The 12,439-nt window shown below is 36.2% G+C and overlaps 1 protein-coding gene across 8 annotated transcripts in view; it reads left to right on the plus strand.

Annotated features, from left to right (window-relative positions):
* LOC134663788 (neural-cadherin) overlaps nt 1-12,439 on the plus strand; it is a 440,784-nt gene that overhangs the window by 73,532 nt on the left and 354,813 nt on the right. The gene's annotated exons all lie outside the window — the stretch shown is intronic.

The raw sequence follows: 12,439 nt of genomic DNA on the forward strand, positions 1-12,439 counted from the left end.
TTTGGTGAAACGTAACTTTTTATTTGAAGAGACGTGTTTTTGATACTGACATATCTAATCCATATCGTATCTAGACGTTATATTTGAAGTATCTTAAGTTCGAATCGGGCCGTAAGCATCACAACTACCTACATATATCTATTATATCTAACATTTTTGACATCCTGTGACGACCGCCTACCGGACGCCAATAAAAAAGTATTTTAATATTATGAATTAAAAGTGTCACTTCTGCTAGTTTTCATTTGTAAAATGAAACGTTACATATTATGTGTTGTCATCGCTTTGACATTTCCCAGCTAACAACTGATTAGTGGTTCGCTATATATACCTAATAATTAAACAAGATATATAGGCACACACTACTCAAGTAACGAAATATTAAGAATATATAATATAGTTTAAACTCTCATATGAATATGAGTTAACTCTCATAATTCTCATAAATATTGCCTTTCCGTTGATTTAATTTGGCTTTCCTTCAGAAAATGGTCCTTTTGCTCTATATTAGGACCCTTTTCTACGAAAATCCACTAATATTCATAAAACTATAGGAAGGTTATATCCATCTTCTTCTTCTTCCGGCCTTGTCCCATTTCTAATTGGGGTCGGCTCTCCTAATCCTCCTTCTCCAGAGATATCGTTTCTGGGTCGTTGCTGGATCTAAATTGTTACTGGAGAGATCCTATATCCATATTTGTACATTTTGATTAAGTGCGTAGTTATCACTAAGAATAGTTTCAATGACACTGTCACAAGTGTCACATATACCTAAAATTTACGTGCTACTCAAAAATATAATGCTTAGAAAAAAGGGCTGTAATGTTACCGATAAAATATAGAAAAAATATGAAAAACTACCACTTAGCCCTATACTTCGTTTTTTTTAGCATTAGAAATTAGGTAAACAATCTTGACGTGTCTTTTAATTGAAAAACACATTTTAAAAATAAGTTACGGCAAATTTGTAACAATTATGAATCTAATACGATCATTTATATTCGTCTGCTTTCATAAGTAATAGTTATAGATTTTTATAAAGCGTTTTTCAATTAAAAGACATGTCAAGATCGCTTACCTTCTTGCAAGTTCTTTCTAATGCTAAAAAAAACGAACTATAAAGTAGAAATAAACTGTGTGTAAATAGTCAGACGTTACCCAGTTTCATCTTAATAATATGGGATACCGAGCTTTGCTCTTCACAGAGATAAGACCGAGCTATACCTCGTTTTTTTTAGCATTAGAAAAAAGGTAAACAATCTTGATGTGTCTTTTAATTGAAAAACACATTTAAAAAAAAAAGTTTTGGCAAATATGTAACAATTGTGAATCTAATACGATCATTTATATTCTTCTGCTTTCATAAGTACCTAATAGTTTTTGGTTTTTAAAAAGCGTTTTTCAATTAAAAGACATGTCAAGATCGCTCAGCTTCTTGCAAGTTCTTTCGAATTCTAAAACCCCCATATAGCAAATTTCATCGAAATCGTTAGAGCCGTTTCCGAGATCCCCTAAATAAATAAACAAGAATTGCTCGTTTAAAGGTATTAGATTTTGTACAATTACCTCGTTCTGTGGTATCGCAACGCCAGCAATAAATTTCCCCCGTTCAATTTGCTGCCGGCCAGCCAGACAGCCACGATCGATAGTTGGATTTAGATTTAGCATGATAAGTTTTCATTTAATATTAGATTGTCTAGGCGGAGGCAATTAGTCTTTATGACTGTGAGTGTTATAGGTTACCTATGTATGTATGTATTTATTTAGTTTAATTTAAAAGTAGGTCATACGGGTGTTTAAAGAAATCTAAACCTGGAACTACATTTTTATCTTAATGCAGTAAGTTTACTAATGGTCACTTAAGCCCTCGTATGCTGCCTGTCTTTGATCATTGAAAAGGTGACATTGACATTAAAAACAATAGATTAATAAACCGGGCAAGTGCGAGTCGGACTCGCGCACGAAGGGTTCCGTACCATAATGCAAAAAAACAAACAAAAAAAAGCAAAAAAAACGGTCACCCATCCAAGTACTGACCACTCCCGACGTTGCTTAACTTTGGTCAATAATCACGTTTGTTGTATGGGAGCCCCATTTAAATCTTTATTTTATTCTGTTTTTAGTATTTGTTGTTATAGCGGCAACAGAAATACATCATCTGTGAAAATTTCAACTGTCTAGCTATCACGGTTCGTGAGATACAGCCTGGTGACAGACGGACGGACGGACGGACGGACGGACAGCGAAGTCTTAGTAATAGGGTCCCGTTTTACCCTTTGGGTATGGAACCCTAAAAATTGCCACGCATATACGAGGGGTTAGGTGCAGGTAAGTACACGCAGAAAATTTTAACTCAAATATCTTGAGGTATTTATAAATGGGTACATTGTCTGGCATAATAGGTATCAAAGTTTAAATTGTCACATTAATTTCTCGTTGCTCTGTAAATGGCTTGAAACAGGGAGACTTTCGTCATTAATCACTTAGTACATAAATTCTAATTTTGATTGATCACATCTTTATAAAGTTTGCGGCAAGTTTCATTAGGTCGGGTATTGCAAAAATATTTTTTTTTTCTCAATAGGTACTTTGCGCGACTAATCATTACCAATTCATAATATGGTCAGTGCTAAAATAAACCAGTGGCGTCAAATATATTGCTTTAGCTTATACTGAACTGATTTTAACCCTTTATAAGGCATAAGGGTCCCAGAAATTGTGCAAAATTGAACCCTATCACTTTGAAATAAAGTTCAGAATCAGGTGGGAAATATATTGCCACTGCCTTATAAAGGCTTAAAATGTGTGTATAGATAATAATCGTAAATGTCTGTCTTTAGGTTCAATTACCACTTAGCCAGCCCTTTTTTCATCTTTTACAGTATAATTGTTAGTTTAGATAGTAATTTTTGACAGGGCAAAATAAAAAGCCAAAGAGGTATATGTAAATAATTTTGTTTGACTTACATAAACCGAGCTTTTATTGCTTTTCATTAAACAAACCAACATCTCGCTTTATAAGCATTCGTTAATCCTGTCGCCATAACAGACCCAAGCGCCATATTCTCTCTGACTCATATATTATGAAACACTTTTCATATATATTATACATAAAAGTCGTCGGCGTATAAACTGATTGTTTCAGTCGTCACGCCAGGAGTAACCACGAGGGAAGCACGAGGCGAAAGAGTACGCATGCGTTATGCGCCTACGATATGCTATCCTCCCATTGGAGAATACCCCCTCACCCACGGTCCAGAGGTGGGATGAGGAATCTCCCTGGCCTCTCTAGTTCACATCTACCTTATGCAGCCGAGTACGTGTATTACCTACCAGCGTAACTGTGACCTCAAAATTCGTAACAAATGTATACAATCGGAGAGCGCACTTACACTGTTCTGCCTCATCGTTTGATTCGTAAACGGCCAGAATATCACCCCCCACAGGTGGAACGAACTGAACTTTGCTCTGCACGCCACCATATTAAAACCCGCCGTATTTCACGGGATCCGAGTGTCACTGCTCTTGATAATTAAGCGTATTGCCACGTGAGAAATTGAAATTTATGCAAATCACACACTCGTCATATTCTATTATACTGGAATCAGTTATGTAACGCTGCCATACATGACCCAAAATTTTTTTATTAAGCTATGAGCTTCATCACATCTGATATTTGAGTAATTCTAAGCATTTCTAGCCCGGGGTGGGGGGGAGGGTGGGGTACAAATACGGCCGCCACCCGTCATCTTTAAAACAAATCTATTATGATCCTGGTGGGTACTAGGGCAAGTTTGGTATCATTTTCGTATAAACCAAAGACGTAGAATTCATTGCCGATATTTGTTTTTTTCAGTTTCATAGTAATTTTACAAGAAAAACGTAAAAAGGTGAAAAATTTGGTTGGAGATTTTTGCTACGCGGAGCCGAAACTACAAAAGATAGAAAGTTGAAATTTGCACACTAGATTACATTTATAAAGTGTACAAGAGATAAGAAGCGATTTTGAGAAATTCAACCCCTAAGGGGGTTTAAAAGGGGATGAAAGTTTGTATGGGGTTCAAGTTTTATTTTAAGCTAGGAATTTGAAACTTCGTAAAACGATATATTATTAAAATACAAGAAAACTAATTTCAGCGTTTTTGAAAATTCATCCCCTAAGGTGGTGAAAAAGGGGTTGAAAGTTTGTATGGATATCAAAAAATTTTTCGAACGCGGGACTTGAATCTTTGTGTTTGGGGATATTATTAAAAGACAGGAAAAGTAATTTCAGCGTTTTGTAAAATTCATCCCCTAACAGGGTTAAAAAGGGGTTGAAAGTTTGAATCCATTACAAATCCGAGTAGACACACATTTCTTATTGCCTCCCAGGCTTGAAATGATTAGAATTACTCAACGAACATATGTGATGAAGCTCATAGCTTAATAAAATTTTTTTGGGTCAACTTTATAACTGCTTCCGCTATTATGATTTAAATTCGACTCTTGAATGCTTATCATTTGAAACTCAATTTGAGTATTTACAAGAGTTGGTACCTACTAAACAAAACAATACAAATTAATAAGAGATATTAAGATCATAAGATTGATAAGATTGTGATAATAATGTGCTTTTACGCGCACTTCGATTTCAAACCTTTGATTTTAGAGTGGTAAAGACGACTTGACGTTTCTTTTTCAATTTTTGCCCACGGATTTGTAGATGGCCTCATCCTACCTTCCCTTTTTCTGTTTACTTTTATCAAATAATTGCTTGTAAGGAACGTCTGGTCTGTCAGCTTATGTGGTTTGAGTAATTGGAAATAAATTAAGATTATCATAATTTTGGGAGGGGAAGGTTTTTGTCTCGGCCAGAGTAGATATTATCAATGGGTACTGGCGTTGAGCCAAACGGGGGCAAGCGTGGTTTCGGGGAAGCTGCGGGAAGCAAGCTGTCTTTGTCCTTCGGGATTACTATGAAAAAACTAGACGTGTGAACATTTTTCAGGGTGAAATGAAATATAGTACCTAAGTGTCAAATATACGTGAAAAGTAATTCTATATTATTAAGGTGGGTAGTGTGTTTATTTTCAACTTTATTGCACACAAAGTAGTATTGTGCAGGTGGGCATTTTTATTTATCTTGTACTTTAAAGCGCTTGTACTTGTACTTTTGTACGTCTTGTTACATTCCTGACACAATGTATGGGATTTGACATTGACCGTCAGTTTTGTAACGATTTCTAAGCGGCCGTTAAAGGTGCACAGTTACGCGTAAGTGAAAATGCCCAGGTACAACAGACACAGACAGACAAACAGACAGAGAGTGAATTAATATTTTTGACACTTTGTCCGTATCAATATTTTTAGAATTTAGGTACAGTCTCATGAATAAGTGACGTAATAGTACATTATTGTCGAGGCTCGGAAGTAGCTACTTGCAGGCTGAGGATTCGTTTTAAACGGACGACCTTCCAGCCGAGTCATATATAGTGCTTTTCTCAAAAATGGTGCAATAAATATAAATATCATAGAAATATTTTACAAAGGCAACGTTCTTACGTATACATTTTCACAGAAACGCCCTTGCCGCCTTTTTATTTTTTAATAAAAAAATAGAAGTGTATTTTTCTGCTGAAAATACGCCAACCTATTTGAGACACCTAAATAGTCGCAGTACTAATCATCTGTTTGGCTGTTTAATGGGCCTGTGCCTTCATTTGATATGGCTATTTCAAATTTTAAAAAGTTTGGAACTCGACAAATAATGGAATTTGTATGCAACATTGCAGTCCCAAAATCGAGACTGCAATGTTTTTAACTTTTTAATTTTTGACTGACCATAAACTACGCGCTTCGCGACCTATTTTTTAGACGGCAAAGTCGAGTTTGCCGTCCATTTTTGAGAAAAATTGTATACTAAGTATGCTTAAGAAGTTTGACCACTGTCACAAATATAAATCAATCTACAATATTTAAAAGCATTTTAGCATATATAATATAAACCTTACTTTAACCATGAACATTAACGGAATGAACATGATGATATTCATTCAGTTAATGTTCATTCATGATGATATCATGAATAAATTTAACCACATTATTAAAGTATCGGCAATGTATCAGTGCGATTATTGGTTGTACAAAAAATAAGTGCAGCAAAAATATAAGTTCGCTCGAACAAAACCGTAGCGTAGAGTAACTACATACAACGTACAACTTGTAGGTACGCGTATGTTGTTATTTTTGGCTACCGTCCAGTTTTCTGTAACCATGTACGTTGCACCCCTAGTACTGGAGTCAGTTATGTAACGCTGCCATACATGACCCAAAATTTTTTTATTAAGCTATGAGCTTCATCACATCTGATATTTGAGTAATTCTAAGCATTTCTAGCCTAGGGTGGGGGGGAGGGTGGGGTACAAAGACGGCCGCCACACGTCATCTTTAAAAAAAATCTATTCTGATCTTGGTGGATACTAGGGCAAGTTTGGTATAATTTTCGTATAAACCAACGACGTAGAATTCATTGCTGATATTTGTTTTTTTTCAGTTTCATAGTAATTTTACAAGAAAAACGTAAAAAGGTGAAAAATTTGGTTGGAGATTTTTGCTACCCGGAGCCGAAACTACAAATGATAGAAAGTTGAAATTTGCACACTAGATTACATTTATAAAGTGTACAAGAGATAAGAAGCGATTTTGAGAAATTCAACCCCTAAGGGGGTTAAAAAGGGGATGAAAGTTTGTATGGGGTTCAAGTTTTATTTTAAGCTAGGAATTTGAAACTTCGTAAAACGATATATTATTAAAATAAAAGAAAACTAATTTCAGCGTTTTTGAAAATTCATCCCCTAAGGTGGTGAAAAAGGGTTTGAAAGTTTGTATGGATATCAAAAAAATTTTCGAACGTGGGACTTGAATCTTTGTATTTGGGGATATTATTAAAAGACAGGAAAAGTAATTTCAGCGTTTTGTAAAATTCATCCCCTAACAGGGTTAAAAAGGGGTTGAAAGTTTGAATCCATTACAAATCCGAGTAGACACACATTTCTTATTGCCTCCCAGGCTTGAAATGCTTAGAATTACTCAAGGAACATATGTGATGAAGCTCATAGCTTAAGGCGCTCTTATAGTTGAGTTTTACGTTTCCGAGGGGGTGAAGCAGACGAGTGGTAGAACAGGCGGGCGGGCGCCCCGCGCGCCCCGCCGCACCATTCCCGCGCAGCACGTCTACATCCTTATTCTGGCGCCATCGGTATTCTGAATATTCTGATTTGTCAGTTCCGGGATTTTTTCCGGCAATTAATATCGAATAAGGTTTATTAACAAATTCGTATTTTAATGAGTATTTAATGAAATTATATACAATATGAGAGTATACCCCGACAAACTAAGAACCTAATCAAATTATACCCAATTATTATGAGACAGAAATTGGTACTTACTTACCTTAAAAATATAATAGAGTTAGATCAAGAAAATTCTGCAAGGATTTTGATTGCACACGCAGTGCAAGTGTTATTTTGAACGACAAACCTTTATGAAATTATGATTAACACTTGCACTGCGTGTGCAATCAAAATCGTCGCAGGTCTAATTCTAGAAGTCAATTTCGGGCAAGTAGGTTTTGAAAATAAGGAAGAATACTGTAGTTCGTTTATTTTAGCATTAGAAAGTACTTGAAAGAAGGTAACCGATCTTGACATGTCTTTTAATTGAAAAGCGCTTTTTAAAAATCAGTAACTATTACATATGAAAGCTTATTTTATATATTAGGACTTTTATTTTATATAAAATCAATCCACATTTGGCATGATGTGTCACATCCCCGTAGCTGCAGGCGTCCATAGCCTATGGTGAATGTGGGTCGTATGCTTGCTTGCCACCAGTGTGGTATATAAAAACAGTATTTTTTGGAAAAAATTTCCCATATCGCACGGTACGGACTTGTCGGAAATAAGGTAGAAGTACTAGTGCTCAACGCTGCACTAGTATTCGACACGGGCACTTTATGTCAAAGTGACAAGAACTAAATTTGACTACAGAAAGATCGTCGCCGTTCAAATTTAACCTATATTACTTTGACATAAATTATAGTGTGTAGCTTTCAAATAGAGCTCAACGGCTAATCCTATTGTCTATTGTTAAGGGGCTGTCCATAAATTACGTCATCGATTTTTGACGATTTTAGACCCCCCCCCCCCCTTATAATCATCCAAAAATCATGCTCCAAATGACCCCATTTCCTCCTACTTCATGCTACCGTCATCCGATGTCCAGACCCCCCCCCCCTCCCAATTTGAAATGACGTAATTTATGAATAGCCCCTAAGTAAAACCGCACGTGCTACTTACCTGCAAAAAAGGGTCTTAATTATTTTATTTGGCACCTGAGCGCGGGCTAGGCCAACGCTCAAAAAACCAGTGTAGGTGCGCTCTCCGATAACGCGCCTTTGTTACGCATCTCGATGACACATTTTAAACTGGTTCTGTAGCGTTCGACTCGCCGGCACTCAGTAACCGAAGTACGTATTTTTTATGCAGGTGGTTGTGGCACGTGGCACGAGCGGTTTTACTTAACAATAGACAATAGGATTAGCCATCGAGCTCTATTTGAAAGCTACACACTATACCTTGTCAAAAACTAGTGCAGCGTCGAGCACTAGTACTTCTACCTTACCTAATATTAAACACGAAACCATTTTAGGCATTTTTCGACCACTTCCCTTAAAACGCATGTAGGTAACTCGGAAACTAAAAGCGGTGAAATGGTTACCACCATACACTAAACACTCCCACATAGGTATTTGAATCCCGTACACATATGTTTAAAAATGATTCAATTTGATTAATTTAATAGCCTTTAATAAAATATGTTTACACAATTTATCAATCGTGACTGAATTCCGGATTGGTTAGATGGGTGTGTGCCTTTGCTTCCCAACTTGTTATAAATTGACAATATGACGGGCGAATGTCTGAAATGTCACAATAATTAAGAATTATTTTGCTTTTCTTCGTAAGTATGTTGAAAAACATTGTGTGTATAACATATTTGCATATTTATACAGTGGTTACCCATTTTATGAAACGTCCAGTAAACTAGCATAGATCCGACGCTGGCAGTGGCCACGGGCGTACTGGCGCGGGGAATGGGCGCAAGGTATTGCCGCGTAGGGTGTAATTTAGTAGGCAAAAGTTGAATTCATAAAATTATGAATGAAAAGATTAACGTATCGATAAAAGGACCAGTAATAACGAAGATTTACTTAAAACCTATCGAATGAGGTAAGTTTCATATCCATTTTCGTCGTAGTACTTCTAAAATATGGATCAAAAGACAGCTTTAAGCATGTTTTCAACTTAAGATTCTATCGAGAAAATAATGAGCCGTTGTGTTCCTGACAAGCAATAACGTAGTTCAAGGACTAAAGTTATACATACTAGAAAATCATGCTTAAAATCCTTGTAAAAGTCTGTAAATATGGTTACAAAAAAGCGCATTTTACTACACACCGCGCCTTAATAAAAAATTTTTGGGTCAACTTTATAACTGCTTCCGCTATAGACGGCCATTCGCCTTTGTTGTTGTCAAAGAAGCCATGTGAATTATTTATATGTATAGTTTTGCAGAAATAAATCGTGAAACAAATGAATTAAACATGCCTAGTAGATTTACTTGTTTCAGTTAGCTTTTCTTTATTGTATTAGATGTTATTTGAGGTGATGTCGGGAATTGAAGAGAATTTGAAAATGAATAAATATTTCATCATAGTTTAAGACATATTCATATTTTGGGATACTTCAAAAATAAGTGTCCTAAGAAAGAGATACTTATTGTAGCAGGTAGCTATTATGTGAAACTAGAGACAGACGATATCCCAGTAAACCCTTATGAATATTAGATTCATGAAGGTTTACTATGAGTCCCGTGAGTACAGAAGAGTCGCGTCATGATAGTGCTTAGTGGCTCTATTCCACACGTTTTATTGACATCTTATGACACATACATGCTTGTGAATCATAAAAAAAACCCTGTTCTTCAAGTTATTGCAGAACTCTTGGTACAACTAGATTTGATAACTTTTTTTGGAGTACGCATTTGTTAGTCTTGGCAACACATGAAGTATTTTTCGAGAGATACGATTAAAAGTACTATGAAATGAAAGTGTATCTACTCAAATTATGTAATAATTAATTTTATTACCAGGACTCGTGCAGCACTTCCCATAACGTAATTAACTTTACTCTTATACATACAATTTTAAATGTTGAAAATTAATTTCTGTTATAAACTGCTCATTTACAAATTGTTCCGCATTTTCCGCAGCAGCTGAAAATTACGGCTCGTTTGAATATGGACGGTCGGCGTTAATTGTATCACTTGCTTGTTATCGCTGTAGATATTGGGGGTAGTTATAACAATCGCAGAGCCGTGTATTTGATTTTTTTAGCTCTTATTTTAATCTACTTTCTTAGCGTGTTCAACGCATGCGCTTCTCATCTTGTAGTTTAAGTCCAATTCGATTCATCAGTAAGGATATATGTTATGTATTACTCAGCAATTGCGTAATATGTGGGATACTAATCAACACAAGTGAAAGAAAAGTAGGGGTTGTGTCGTATGAATAAGTCAAAGAGCTGGCGCAAGATAAGGAAAGCTGGAAGATGCTCCACCGACAAGAGAATAACTCTTAAGTTAATGATGGTATCAACACAAGGATACTACGAGTATGTGTTTAAAATCATAACTTTCCATATAACTGAGCAAAGACATACGATACTTACTGATTAACGACCCTAACGACTAACGAAAGCCTAAAGAGAAATGATTCATGCATTTTACTTGTGATATCGGGTATCAGTGACAATGTGATACCGCTGTACGTTTAGCCTGCCCCTTGATTACATACAAGTCCACGAGGATAGCCCTAGAGGTCAATGTACTTGAGCAGTGTGAAACTGGGCACGAAACCGGAACCGCCGAATAGGATTACACCAAACGTCGGATTTATATTGCGGATTTACCGAAATCCCAGCGGACAAAAAGGATACTAGGGCTGTTCTCAATGCTCAGGGGGTTTTCTGTGGTAACCAGTGTGACTGGATCTCGGAATCTGTAACAACTAGGTGTAACCCGAGATCACATAAATACTGGTATTTGTGTCGAATGCTCGCTTCAATTCTGAGAGCGGTGGGAATATGGGACCAGGATATTAGACACAATGTTTGATAATAGCGTTATTTGTATCTTGTGGTCAAACCCCTGTGATATAAGTTTCATATGTAAGTGCTTTAAGGGATTTTCATCACACGCGCGTAAACAAGAACTATTTACAATGTACGCAAGTTCGATTTATAATGTAAAAGCACGTGTCATGGCCCTTTTTAGGGTTTTCTAATAGTAACAATATTACCGCTTACGATAAAATTATGCTAGATGTCACAAGATTAATTTAATTACTACATTACTGACAGTCAGTAATAAGTACTAGTAGATGTTATTGCGCTCTAAGGCGCCAAAGATTTGTGACGATTCCTCTATAGTCCAGAACAATAAAAACTGGTCACTTTGTATGGAAATATTCACCTGATATTAGTCGATAAATTTTTTAACCAGTTTTGATTGTCCTTTTTCTACTGAATATTTTTATTCATGATTAATGTTATTGGTGATTTATTGGGTTGGTGTACCTGAACCTACTTATTATGTAACATTGGCTACTAACTAATATCATGATGTGTTTTTTTTCACGCAACTAACCCTGCAGTGGCATTAAAATGTAAGTATGGGAAAGAAAAACATCATCTAATAGACGGCTTCTAATCAATTACCTACAAATTTTTCTTTAGTTTCAATTGTCTTACTTGGATTAGAAGATTGGATTTTATTTTTATTTTGCGTATAAGCGGTGAATTTACACACTCAAACAACCAGAGACAAACTGTGACCACAAACATTCTGCGCCTCTTTCCGCTTCGAATAAAAAATCACATTAATTCCAAACGTAACGACGCCTAAGCATTCAGAGCGGGCATTTGGCCGCGATAAGCGGAAAGTATCAGGGCTATGTATACAGGCCGCATAATCTCAATGGTTTAGAGAGTGCGGGCAAGTAGAGTTTTAGAGCGAACCAGTTTCACGGGTTTCTAGTTCCTTTATAATCTGAGAACGTTCTTATACTGGTTTTCTTGAGTTTTGTATTAGCCCGCGCGTGGTAAGCGATTGCAATGATACCTTTGAGCGTTGTCCCGACAATACGACAAAGAGCTAGAACATTTACATAGTGTCCTTTACACCCGGAATGTGCTCTTTAACATAACTCCCTGCTATTTATACTAGAATTTTTATATAGAATTTCTATAACGCTCGAAACGCTTTCATGTTTAGTTAGGTCCTTTGTCCACTTTGCTCTGAGCTTCCTGCAGTGATGTCGTAATTTCCTGTTTAGATTAAC

The sequence above is a fragment of the Cydia fagiglandana genome, chromosome 4 (assembly GCF_963556715.1).
Source record: "Cydia fagiglandana chromosome 4, ilCydFagi1.1, whole genome shotgun sequence".
Taxonomy (NCBI): Eukaryota; Metazoa; Arthropoda; class Insecta; order Lepidoptera; family Tortricidae; genus Cydia; species Cydia fagiglandana.